Raw genomic sequence first — 14,272 nt, forward strand, 5'->3', positions numbered from 1 at the left:
TCTGACCACATGACCCTGATATGATCCCTGATGCCCTATAGTGCAGGACAGTAGCTTACAAAGTCTGGCGAGGCAGCACAACTCAGCAGTCAGGGAGCATCTGACCCCAGCCAGTGGCATGTGACACGGGTTAGATTTTCATTCATACCCTGAGCCTTGTAGAAAGGAAGCTGTTGTGCAATATGAGGAGGAGGGGAGAGAAGCCATCATTGATAGATGAAAAAGAGGAAGAAGGCATGACAGAAATGAACACCACATGACAGGAGGCCACCGCACAGGGATTACAAGTCTCTCTCTCTCTCTTTCTCTTTGAAAGTCTTTTTACCATCTATAGAGTTCATCTGGTAAGTTTTTCCTTGTTGGTGCACTTGCTTATCTAATTATACGAAAAAGCAGCTGATGCCAAAATTAACTAAGGCAGTTCAAAAAAATGAGATGGTTGATCCAAAACTAAAATTCTGTCATCATTTACTCACACTCATGTCGTTCCAACCCCTTATGATTTGATATAACATGAATGTAGAGATATTCAACACGGTGTTCTTTTCCATACAATGAATCACTTTTTCCACATTCATTGTATGAAAAACAGCAGTATGAACATTGTGATAAATATCTTTTGTGTTTCACAGTCAGGTGTTTTGAAATTTCACAAGGCTGAGTACATGATGACAGAATTATGGTAACTTTTTAGATTAGGGAACACAAATTCACTATTAACTGAGTTTTCCTTCAATAAACTTTGCTGCTTATTGATATTAAGTAAGATAGTTGTTGTAGTACTTATGTTTAGGTATTGAGCAGGGTTATGGGATCTAGAATAGGGTTGTGCATTAATATGTGCTTTATAAGTACTAATAAACAGCCAATATGCTAGTAATATGCATGCTAATAAGCAACTAGTTAATAGTGAATAGTGTTCCCTAATCTAAAGTGTTACAGAATTTTTGGATGAACTATCCCTTTAATGACTGCTCCAGTGACAGCTCTACTAAAGCCGAATCTGTGATTTAGAGCTTCTCACTCTCCTTTATTTGAAGATCCTCTACAACTCGGCACAGAGCAAGATTTTGAGTGTGTCCTTTTGTTTCGAATAGCTTAAGAGTAAGACTGTTGCCTAGCGACTACCCTGCAATACAACATTACAACACATACTTCAGGGTAAGTTTGTGCGTGTTTTTTTGTGTGTGAATCAGCTGAGAGTCTGTTTTCTAGTGCAGGGGATATCCTAAGGGTTAATCTCTTGAGAAAACATCTTCCCCCTCAACACATTTATGGATGCCAGGCTCTAGGACAGCAAAACATCCCAAAGTAAAGCACTGTTCTGTTGCAAAATTGATCTATTCAAGGTTTTGGCTGTGTGAGATGTAACACATTGAACGACATAGCAAGTGCCTTCGGGATCAAGTACTGGCAGTATACTCTGCCCATTAATATTTTATGTATTTTTTGTATTTTTACTGAATGCAATATAACTTTTCTTCACAGACAAAAATCCGATGCAAAAATTTAATAAAACTCACTCATGTATTTACAACTATAGTGACCTTTTTTATCTATCTATCTATCTATCTATCTATCTATCTATCTATCTATCTATCTATCTATCTATCTATCTATCTATCACCTATCTATCTATCTATCTATCTATCTATCTATCTATCTATCTATCTATCTATCTATCACACACAACTACCAAGTTTGCGGTCAGTAAGATTTTTTTGTTTTGTTTTGTTTTATTGCATAAGTCTCCTATGCTCACCAAAGCTGTATTTATTTACAGTAATATTGTGATTTGTATTGTTAATTTTATTGTGTATTTTATTACATTTTTTAAGTATAATTTATTCCTGTGATAGAAAAGTTTAAATTTCACCAGCCATTACTTCAGACTTCATATGATACTTTAGAAATTACTCTAATATGTTGGTTTGGAAATTAACAAGCAGTTAGACTGAATTTACATTCGTTTTAAACGCGGAGCCAGGTGCGAGTCGACACAGGTTGCGCGCGTGCGTCAAGCCTCATTCATACTGCCAGATGCGCTCGTGAAGACTTGCGGTGCGGAGCCGGGTGCGAGTATAAACGAGCATTACAAGACAGGCTGTGTGAGTGCGGCAAGCATGAACGGCTCGTCCGTGACGCGGGATTCGCACCGCGTGGGGCAGAGAGGAGCGAGTATGAGAAGCATTCACAGACACAGGCTGTGTGTACGCTCTTCTGAATTAGGAATAGCCAACATGCATTATAAACTTATTTCAAATTAATCTGTTGGGGAGATAAAATGTGTAAGATAACGTTCACTACTAACAAAAACATCTAAGAATGTATCTTTTATTCTCCAGTACTGAAAACAGAACCGATACGGGAGCTTTTGATATGCGCTGTGACGCAGCTCTTGCAAATTAAATTTTTTGCTCGTTGTCTGTCATTTCGAAGCTTAAGTTGCATACGTTTTTCTTTAGTTTTAATTTGCCTAACTATCGATCTGACCCAGTAGACGCCATAATCCCACTCTGTCGCTCTCGCGTCCCGCTTTCCGTTTTTTTTATTTTTTTATTTTTTTTATTAATGGTGGGTGTTTGTGCAGTTGGCTAGAGCAGTGCTGATTGGGGAGAACGGAGGTGCGCTCACTCTATTGGTTAGTAAGACTGCAACTCAAGGCTGGCAGTCATGCATATGCTCTGGAACAGAGTAATATCGCGTCTATATCGCAGGCTTTGCGATTAGGAAATCGCAAGGTCTCAAATCGCGATTTCGATTCGATTTCGATTAATCGCACAGCCCTACTAGGAGCCATGGTGGAGCCGCTGGGTCGATGGGCCGAGGCGAAGTCCAGGACTCAGAGACTGGAGGCGGAGACAAGGGATACTCCAGCCACGACGCCGATGGAAACTGGCAGACCCGCGGCGAAACCACACCACTGATAGTGGGCTGAGGTTGAGCAGAGGGGCTGACGGGAGACAGGGGAGGTGATGGCGAAGACTGGTGAAGAGGTGGAGCTGGAGGGGGGGTGGAAATTTGGGACTGGCAGTGGATTTTGTGGGATGGTGTATGCTGCCCACACACTCAAAATAGCGACACCCATCACAGAGTTCCACGGAGAGGGGAATGACCTCTGTAGTCGTGGCAGGACAGACAGACAGTTCAGGGCAGACGAACAGTTCATAAACGTCCTCCTTGGACGTATCGGGACAGGCAGAGAGTTTAGAAGACAGGAGAGGAGGTGTGCCAGAATAAAAGTCTAAGATCCTCTGAGTCCAGCTGCAGCTCACCCTCAGCGGTGGAACAGTGGACGGGGCTTTCCTCCACGCCCTCGCTCTCCACTGTATAATATTCCGTGGCTGGCCTTGTTGCCGGCTCACGCACCTGGTCAGACGTTCGATGGGCTTTGGCTCCGGGGCGATCCTTAGCTCTGACACTTCATTAGGCGATGGCTCGTCGGTCACGGTGGGCTCTGGCTGTGGCGCAGCGCAGCGGGGTGGTGTTTGGCTGGGCTCTGGGTCCGGAGTGGGGCTGGTGAATTTCTCATCAGCGTGGCAGATGGTGAACGGGGATCCGTTTCTCACCAGTACCCACTCCACAAAGGCGGCAAAACTCTCCCAAGGACCATCTTTGGACGGCTGCGCTCTGCGAGCAATGTTGAGGCTCGCATTGTAGAAAGCGCAGAGACAGTCATCCGGGTAGCTGGTGTAATGGGCTACTTCCAGGAAGAGTCCTGTATGGTCCTCGAGAATGTGCTCCCCCTGCTCCAGCAGGAGGAGGAGGAATTTGGGACGGTGGGTCATAATAAACAAAAAAGAAAACTTTCAAAAACAAAACACGGGGACACACGCCGCTTAACTTTTTGACCGGTTATTCTGTCACACTCGCTGGTGGGAGATCAAGCGTACGATGCAGGAGTTGACTAATACACAGTCTTTAATAATAATCCACAGGAAAACAGACATGGAATCCAGGAGGAAGGCAAACCTATGCAGTGTACACATAAACAATAACCGGCAAGGACTGAACAGAAACGGGGAGTAAAAGCAAGAGAGGGACTAATGACTAAATTAACAGGACACAGGTGAACTGAATTAACTAATCAAGGGATCTAAGGAAAACTAGGACAAGGGACTGAAACAAGGCAGGAAAACAGAAAAACACAGAATACAAGGTTCAAACTGTGACATATATCTTTGTTGTCACTTTTGAACAATTTAATGCATCCTTCTGAATAAAAATATAAATTTCTTTAAAAAAAATCTTACTGACCTCAAACTTGGTAGAATGGTAGTGTATACAATTCGAACAAAATTAATACAATATAAATTCCAAACTAAGATACTTCCCACAAGCACGTGCACACATAGACATAAAAGGGGACTTGAGCACCTGCCCTTTTTTTCTGGAGAGTGTCTTTTTTTTTTTTTTTTTGATAAATGAATATATGCATGTCCCTCTCAAACTAATAAAAAAATTTAAATATCGGGTCGGGTCGGGAAACGTTGAGACTGTCGAGTTCTGACGCCCCTCCGCGCAGGCGCAGCACAGAAGTGTAGCACTTTGATCTAGCACATTGATCGGCACATGCGCATCAGGCAGAGAGCCACAGAAGTGAAGCCCTCCTTCCCTTTCAAGTTGTGTTTGTCTTGGTGTGGAGGTGAGTGGTGATGAACAAAAGACTAAAAGCTACCTGTGCCTCGAATTTACAGCTAATTACCCAAAAGACAAAAGGCAATTATAGTTAATTTGTCTTGCTAACATCCATGACTCATGAGAGCTACATGATTCGGTTCACTGCATGATTCAGTTGATTAAAATGCATTTAGAATGATCACAAAATTCAAGATATGGGGGCAGAAATGTATATATTTATATCATTTCATATAGTTAATCAGTATCACGTGAAGACTGACGTTTTTTCCACCAAAAAGCAGCATGATTACAAATGTGATATTGATTTTATACAGCAGTTCAATAAACAAGAATTTAATATTAAGATACTTACGTTTTAGACACAGTATTGACTGTTTTTGCTCTATTTCGCCAACAAATATAATTCCAGTTTGCAACTCTGAGCAACATGAGGTGTTTCGTTCCTGAGTGAATCAACCGTTTAAATGATTCGTTTCAAACGCAATGACTCACTTATTAACAGTGACTTGCTACCACCTACTGGCGGTTTTAATTTCACATTTAAAGTATATTTTCATTTTTTTTTATAATTTCAAATATCAGTATTCAACGTTTTATGTTTAAAATATCAAAACAGTATGAATGCATTTGTAACTGCAGGTTAAATACATTCATGTCCTGCATTAAACAGTGTGTAAATTCTAATGCAGCTTCTGTGTTGTCTCTGCATTGCAAAGATGGATTTGGTCAATACTGATTTCATTTAAAAGGCAAAAATCTATTTAAACTTATTGGAAAAGATTCATTTCTATCACTGCTGTGAACTGACCACCACACAGAATATGAAGAATATCAAAAGAATTTAGGAGTCAGCTGTCCACGGTAGTCCTTAAGATATCAGCACAATAACACACTCAGCAACATATAATCTAATTATCATTATCAATAAAATCCCAGAAAATATTGAGATATATTTCTTGTCAATATCGCACACCCCTAATATATTTAACGTTTTGGTTAGAAAATTAAAAAAAAAAATAATATGAGAAGTGCCCTTTTTTCCACTTGAGCCCCTGTCCCTCAAAATGTCTGTGCACGTCCCTGATTTCCCACTTTCTCACCAAAGAGATCTCTTATGCTTCTTGTCATAAAGTTCTGGTTTAAGTGTAAGACTTTGGGCTCTAAAGAGTTAAATGCAATGCTAAAGCATTGAAACACGAGAGCTGATGAGGAAGAGGAAAGCGAGAGAGGGCATGAGGGGAATTTCAGGGAACCAGGGTGAATAGTGTACAGAAAATGGTCTTTCTTAATTTCTCTTATCTTAGCGCTGACATTCAGATGCTGAACTCCATAGAAGTGACAGCTCTGTTCCTCAGCAGCCATTAACATTAGCTGGACTGATACTGCAATGACTGCTATATGCCACATATGGCGCAATGTGACCAAAGAAGGGATTGGTGTCACTTTCTTGGCACTCAAACTACTTTGAAGACCCCGTTTCCTTAGCAAAGCTGAATCAGCCTTGAAAAATGCAACACGGCTGAGTCATACTTACTCCTGGATATGACAGTGCTTCCTCCACAAACTGATCTGTCCTCCCTCCCCTCCCCACATTTTAAAAACCATTAAAGCGACGGAACATGGAAGAAGTGAGAAGGCAAAGTCCACTCTGGTCTCAAACGTAAGATGAATAAACCTACATGGAAATATAAGACAGGCAAGCTCAAAATAAATGACTCAGAATGCATGTGAGATACATGCATACATACATACATACATACATTTATACACACGTATATGGCATTTAAATGTGCTTATATAAACATATTATACAGCATATCTATTTTTAAGGAAATAAAGAATTTTGTTCAGCAAAGAATGTGTGATTTTGATCAAAAGTGACAGTAAAGATGTTTGTATTACCAAAAAAATAAAATTTTCTATTTCTATTTAAATTTCTTTTGAACTTTCTTCATCAAAGAATCCTGGAAAAATGTATCACAGTTTCCACAAAAAATATTGATAGCACAACTGTTTTCAACAATGATAATAAGAAATATTTCTTGAGATTTCTGAAGGATCTGAAATCTGAAGACTGGAGTAATAGGTTCTAAAAAAATTGTTTTGCAATTACAGGAACAAATTACATTATAAAGTATATATAAAAATAGAAAACAGATGTTTTAAATTGCAATAATAATTCACATTATATATATATAATATATTATAAATATATATTATAATAAAATAAACATACAACTATAAATAACACATCCATCCATGTGTGATAGCCAGTGCAATGGGAATTCCAGAGACTGAAGATAAACCTGTTGCACTTCTGCAAATACAGCATCAAGCATGGCTGCTGAACTATGAATAATCATTTAAGTAATTTGAGTAATTGCTTAACTGTAATATAAAACAAAGAGGGGGAAGTTTTGTTAGCAAAACGTATGTCACACGAGTAAACAAACACAGTCCCCATATGTGTAACAAACACACACCCTGGTCAAATGGTACGTCAATTCTACAGGTGTCACTGGTTAGAAGCAGGATCTTTCCTTTCTGCTTTGTTGACACATAACAGCACAGCCATAAAAGACAACGACAGTCATCTGATGAGTGATGCCGACATAGGGGATCAGCCACAGCCAGATTGTTCCAATGATGTCATTACCAGCTTGCTGCCTCAAACACTGACTGATTACTTAATAAATGATGTAGATAGAAAACATTTAGTTTTCCATTGACACAAGTACACAGGATCACAGGTATCTGGACCATCATGAGCTCCACTAACTAAAGCTTAAATGTCATGATAAAATAATTCTCAATTCCCATGGCTGTGGGAACTAGCGCTACTGCAGGGTCGGGTCTGACATTTTCCTTGTACCCCTCGATCATCCCCAAGATACTTCATTTTTGTGATAGTTTTGTGATTAATTATTTATTAAAGAGGTCATATGATGCAATTTAAATTTTTCCTTTCTCTTTGGAGTGTTACAAGCTCTTGGTGCATAAAGAAGATCTGTAAAGTTGCAAAGACTAAAGTCTCAAATCCAAAGAGATATTCTTTATAAAAGTTAAGAGTCAGCCACGCCTACCTAAAACGGCTCATTCTAACACGCCCCCATATACCTACGTCACTATGTTGGAAGATTTGTATAACGCCGCCCAAATGTTCACGCAAAGAAAGAAGGCATAACTTTTATTCTCGCTGAAGTATTGTTGTTGCCGCTGCCATGTCGTGAAGGCGCTGTGTGTTTTGTTGTGAAAGCGAAACTACTTTGTTTGGTCTTCCAAAAGAGGACGATATCTAAGTTGTATTTACAACACTGTTCCAGAACACTTCAACCCAAATATTCAGATGTGTGCAGCACATTTTATGAAGGACTGTTTCCTGATCATGGTAGACTACAACGCCAGCTGTTCTGACTCACAGACTGTAAGTATGTTTTTTATATTTAAAAAGTTTTTATATTTTAAATTTTTTATATTTAAAGCGAGTTTTTTGGGCAGTGTAGGGTATGGCTTGTTGTTTGTCATTTTTCTGATCACAAATGCAGACATGGTTTTATGTTTACGCGGCGCGATGCAATGCAACATGTAAAACGACAGTATAAGTCATTATAATCCATAATTATGTCCCCACTGAATGCAACTAATGCCTCGTTTATAATGGGTTTTCATGTTTTTGAATCATCGCTCCGCCTGACAGGGCATCATCACAATATGGTAAGGGGCGTAACATTTCCGTCACACGCTTGAGGTATTCGGCCAATCACAACGCACTGGATAGCTGGCCAATCAGAGCACACCTCGCTTTTCAGACCGATGAGCTTTGTAAAAATCGACGAGTTTCAAAAAGGCCGGCATAGAGGAGAAACAATAATGTACAGTATGTGGAAAATAATGTTTTTTTTTACCTTAAACCGCATAAACACATTGCATTACACTAAATACACATAATGTTCTGTTTTATCAGCGTCATATGACCCCTTTAATATTAGGTTTTTGTCTTTTCTAGGTTTATGTAAAGTATGTTCCCACGGCTATGTCAATTCCTCTCAGTGTAAAAACTAAAGCTTTCGTTTTCCTTGAACTGTATTCAGGGGGTATTCTAGACGGAGTGAAAAGGACGTGACTCATAGAGGGAGCAAATGGAAGTAGGAAGAGAGCGGACAAATATGGGCTCTGCACTCTACTTCACTGAAGACAGATCCGCCAGGGCTGGACGAAAGCGGTCGAGACCACACTGAAGCCCACAGGAACCCTGAAGGTGTCCTGTCAGCATGCCAACATTACCATGCTGATTCATTCATCGTGTACCGCAACTCAAACCCTCCTACAAGCCCCAGCATTTAACTCGTGGTGGCAACCGTCACCCTACAGATCTGATTGCTCACAGCTGACGCATTAACCCAGACAAACATAATGGTTTTCTGATTTATTCCTAAACATCTATACTACTTATATTTACAGTATAAATATGAGTTGAAATTGCACAAATGACAAAAATGATTCTTTTCTCTAACAGTGGTTTTGTAATTGCTCTCAAATAAAAAAGAAAATGTTCCAAAAGGGCTTTCGCAGAAAATGCCATAGAAGAACCATTTAGGTTTCTTAAAGAACTTTTCAGTGAACAGTTCTCAAAAGAACTAATTTTTTTTAAGTCTGAAGAACATTTTAATAATCTAAAGAAGGTTCTTCATGGAACCTTTATTTATAAGAGTGTAGTTCATATACTTGTTCAATTAGAATATCTTTGTGAATTATCTTCAAACTAAAATTAGACTACAATGTTATCATATTTTGCTCCAGCTGTTGGGTAAACAAACTAAACATATTAAGCATAAGATTGAACTATTTTCTTAGTACAAGGGAGTTTTTCTAAATGTCAGGTTGGGAAAGTTGTCACACGCCTTTTAGGTGTTATCCATTTGTACAGTTTATCAATTGCATTAATATTTGATAGGGGGAAAAGAATTGTTTGAAATTGCATGTTATATTTGTGTTTCATTTTTGCTATCTTAAAAAACAAACAAATAACTAATGGACGGTTTTAAGAACTTTTTTCCCTGGACAATACCAATGGAAACGTTCAACAGAATTTTTTTTTTCTTTGCAAGAAAGACTTTCTTTTATACACAAATTCACTTTCAAAAAAATAACCTACCGTGAGATGTTTTCAGTGCATCAAGTAAAACGAGTGAAAACTAACTCCGGTTTCCCTTTATTATCCTCTGAAAACAAGTGCTACCGAAGTATTGATCTATCGAGGGTACCAGAGAGTAATTGTACTAATGTAAGAAGATGTCATAAAGAAATCTCCATCCTTTACAGCGCTTTAAGTGTGAGCTGCTTGAAAACATTCCTTCTCGTTAAACTTGCCCATCAGCACAAACTTCCTGTCGGTTTACTCATGGATAAGAAATAACACATCGAAGAAATGATAAATAAATACATTTATAAAAATATATAGATTATATAATTGAAAATGATATTATATTTGTTTAATGTAAAAACATAATATTTAATGCAGTGTGCTCTGCATCATTCTTATTTCGATCCAAACAATTAAATTGCAATATCGTTGCGATGAATAAGCATCCAAATTTCCTCAAAGCTAATTCGCATGTTGCTCGTTGTTTGTACAGCTGTCTAAATTCAGTTGGAGTTGTAAACACCGCCATCGCGTGGTTTTTAAGACAAACCACAAAGTTCTCTTTACACTGTCTGAAAGGCGAATAGCCTACTGAATTGAAATACCTTTTAACTTGTTCTTCTTTTACTTCTCCACAGAATTCTGCCTTTAATCCTTAATTATTACTGATTATAATGACTTATACTGTCTTTTTACGCATTGCGTCTTTCCGCGTAAACATAAATCCAGTATTAATTATTTTGCACTTAAATTAGTTTGAACTTGAACTTGTCTAGTCTTGGTGTTTTTGGTGTTTTCCCTAGCTATAGTGGCAAAGATTACAACCCTTTTTGGTTTATGATAACGTGCACTTTGACATAATAGCGGAAATATAATCTGATGCCACACATGAGTAAGATCATCAGCACGAACACTAACGCAACTGGTATTTGGGGGAATTTTGTGCTCAGGGCCATAATAAGTCCATTTCCGAAGTCAGGGATCATTCTGCTTTAAAGATGCATATTTACAAGAGTAAATATAGCCTAGGCATACAGTAAAGCATTCTATTGCATTCATCAAGCATTCTATTGCTATAGTGAATTATAATGAATTAAAATGACATCTAGTTCATAGTTTGGAATATTTTCGACATTTTGTATTGGTGCTGATACTAGCCACATGTATATTACTATATTAACACCGCAGTGAGCAGGCATATAGAATTTTGACGAGAACTGTTTACAAAGGGTTTGCAAAAGTAGATTAAAGTATAATAAACTATAATTAATTATTGATCAATTATTGATTAGATTTGATCGTCTTTAAGGGATTTTAGATTCTCTACAATAAATTTGGCACAGTCTTATGTAACCATGGGGTCTTTATTTGTCATAGGAAAGCTTGCAAGTGCAACCGTTTCATTTAGTGAGATTTGGTTTAGTCACTTAGTCAATAAACGTTGTTTCCGCTCGTCCCGGGACTCGACTGAAACACTGATGATTAATACGCGGTGAGTCAAATGCGCAGCTGGACTATTTATGTCCCCTATATATAGAGCCACGAGCCGTTCACTCTCAGTGCAGAGCAGGTCACTGCTTTACTTCACTTCTAGGTACAAACAGAACAACATTATGTTTATTCATTCTATTTTTTATTTTGTAGTTATTTAAACTATGCCTTACAATAAAGCCTACAGGTAATTGATCTGGGTTGGTACAAGAAAAGTGCTTCTAGGATCGATATCATGAACTAACAGGAGAACGGCTGCTCTGGGTGAACTGTAAATCACTTTGTGTAAAAATGTTAGTTAAATGGCTGTGTAATGAATAGCATAATTCAGTACAACAAATCCCGAAAAAGGAGAAGGAAAGACTTAAAAGTATATAGTATTATATTCACGTCAACAGCTTAAATATTTAACAACGTACGTCTAATAAATTGTTTATTTGGATGGGGTTCAAGTTCAACCATATTCACCGCCATTCAAGTTTTTCAGTCATAATGATTCATCGTTGACACACAGCCTTGAATAAGAGACTGTGTTAAATTTACTCCACTTCCTACAATAATTTAATGTTTTCCTGTGGTCGGATGACTAGACCAAAGAAAACTTCCAGAATTTACTCCCACATATTGATATTTTCCTTTTATCTTAAATCATCACTAGTGTGTTCTCCAAAGACTTGTGAATCAGCGCGAGTAAAAACACAAGCATGTTTAATATGCACTATATGAATCACGAGCGTGACTAACGCAACAGGAATCAACTTTAATCTATTAAAGTATCAAACGCAGCTGAAGTCAGTCTTTCAAGTCTCACGACTGACATCTATTGCCCGCTTTGTCTAAGAAAAAAGCGCAATATTAGACAGCAAACGCACAATACCAACTTGGGATATTATCAGAGGCGAATACTTAACTGCTTACTGCACAGTATAGCCTACTATGTATTACATTTATATACCTAATATTATATACTTATTATATGTCACGTAGCCCGATTATTTAATTCAACAAGCATTAAGTTACCTTCTCAAATTACTCTGGTTACTTTGCATATTTTGCATAGTTTTGTATGCTCATGTAGTCAGTCCTAAATGTCGGCAATCCAATAAAATAACAACAAAACGTTTTTTTTACAGTATTCAAAGAAGCATTGAGGTATGTCCATATTCAATGTTTGCATGACATTCTGTAGACTAAATAGCATCGATGTATCTTTCACTGCAGATGATAACTCCTAATGATATTGTAATGGCCACCTAATTTGTGATGTACCTTTAAGACACCTGAGATGTCATGCGTTGTCCAGGTGGGTGTGTCTGTGTAGCGTTTGCACTGGTGATATTGCAGACTGTTCTACTATACTCTGCTCCAGAAAGCATCCTGATTATTTTATTATTTTTATTTGTAATTCTGCCAGAGTGTGTCTTGTATTTTTCTCCCCACTCTTTTCCATGTATGCGGAGAGTGCGAGGATCCTTTGGAGCTAGTATAAAGACGTATGGGATCACCAACTCTATCTTATGAGTATTCTTTTCCTTCTTTTACTTCCTGACATCTGGGCAAATCCTAACGTTACAATATGTTGTTGGTGGAAAGAATGGTTCTGATAAAGTGAATAAAAAGTGAATGATTATCATTAGACATGATCTTACCCAGGTGAAAAAGAAATATATTTAAATTGTGCTTTTTCAGACATACTTACTATATTTAAATTATACTATACTAAGTGCATATTAAATGTATTAATTTGAAACAACTTTAAGTATATTAAGTGTATTTCAAGATATGTTTAAGTTGGATTTTAATCTATTTGTAATATATTTAATATACTGAAATTGTGTTAAAATGGAACCACTTTAAGTATATTTAGTGCAATTTAAGTGTATTTCTTAAAATACATTTAAAATGTCCTTTTAATACTTCATGAACTACAGTTAGAGTATATTTGAAACATCGTTTTTCAAGTACATTTCAATTGTATTTCAGCTCATTGGAAATGTATTAGCATTACACTACTAGTATATTATAAAGCTGCTTTTTTCAGTATATACACACACGTACACACTTTGATATCTAGAAAACTTTAATGTATTATATATTGTTGTGTACATTATCAATATTCATAAAGTACACTAAAAAAGGACACTGAAGAAAAAAAATACATAAAAAAGACTGCACACACACACACACACACACACACACACACACACAAGCTATTCACTTATGCACTTTGTTTTTCAAAGACTGAAGATTAGGGCTGCACGATAAATGGCATGCGTTATTTAACGCGCATCTTGTCAGAAAGCCGGTTCTTTAATCAGCGGTAAATCTCCATCACCTGCGGGCTTTCACATGGAGCAGCATTAACTACACAGAGCCGTTGTTCACTGACAAGCTGCGCAAAAAATCACGCGAATATAAACGCAACTCGCTGAGATATTTTAATAAAAATCTGAGAGATTTAACGTTATGTCCCTCCGATGAAAGAAGATTCACCAAAGATGTTCACGTTTAAAAAAGTTGAAATCGCAAAAAAAAACATCGCCAAAGTAATCCATATGAATTGTGTGGTTTCCTCCAAGTGCCCTAAAGAGACACGATCGGCGACCGCTCTATATAATACTGTTTAAATGTAGACTTATATTCACATTCAAGAGACATTTGCACGCACATCATATTTTATATGCGAAGCTCTCTGGGGTGAGCTCATTATCATACGAACCAATCAGAGCCGTTCAATGGCTCTGGAACCAATCAGGTTTAGTCAGTGTGCTGTTTGAGTTTAAACAAGTAAACACAAGTTTTAAAAAAAAATTTTTTTTAATATATAATGTTGAAATCCTTGTGGGAATTTCAGAAATATATATTGGAAAATAAAGGCGTCAAGCTTGAACAAATTTATAAACACCTAGCTTATTACAATTAATGTATCATGTAATGAACAACCAAAGTAGCATAACCTTTTAAGTAAAACTGAACAACATATTTTAAATATCGCAA

The sequence above is a fragment of the Sinocyclocheilus grahami genome, unplaced genomic scaffold (genome assembly GCF_001515645.1).
Source record: "Sinocyclocheilus grahami isolate Dianchi unplaced genomic scaffold, SAMN03320097.WGS_v1.1 scaffold209.1, whole genome shotgun sequence".
Classification (NCBI taxonomy): Eukaryota; Metazoa; Chordata; class Actinopteri; order Cypriniformes; family Cyprinidae; genus Sinocyclocheilus; species Sinocyclocheilus grahami.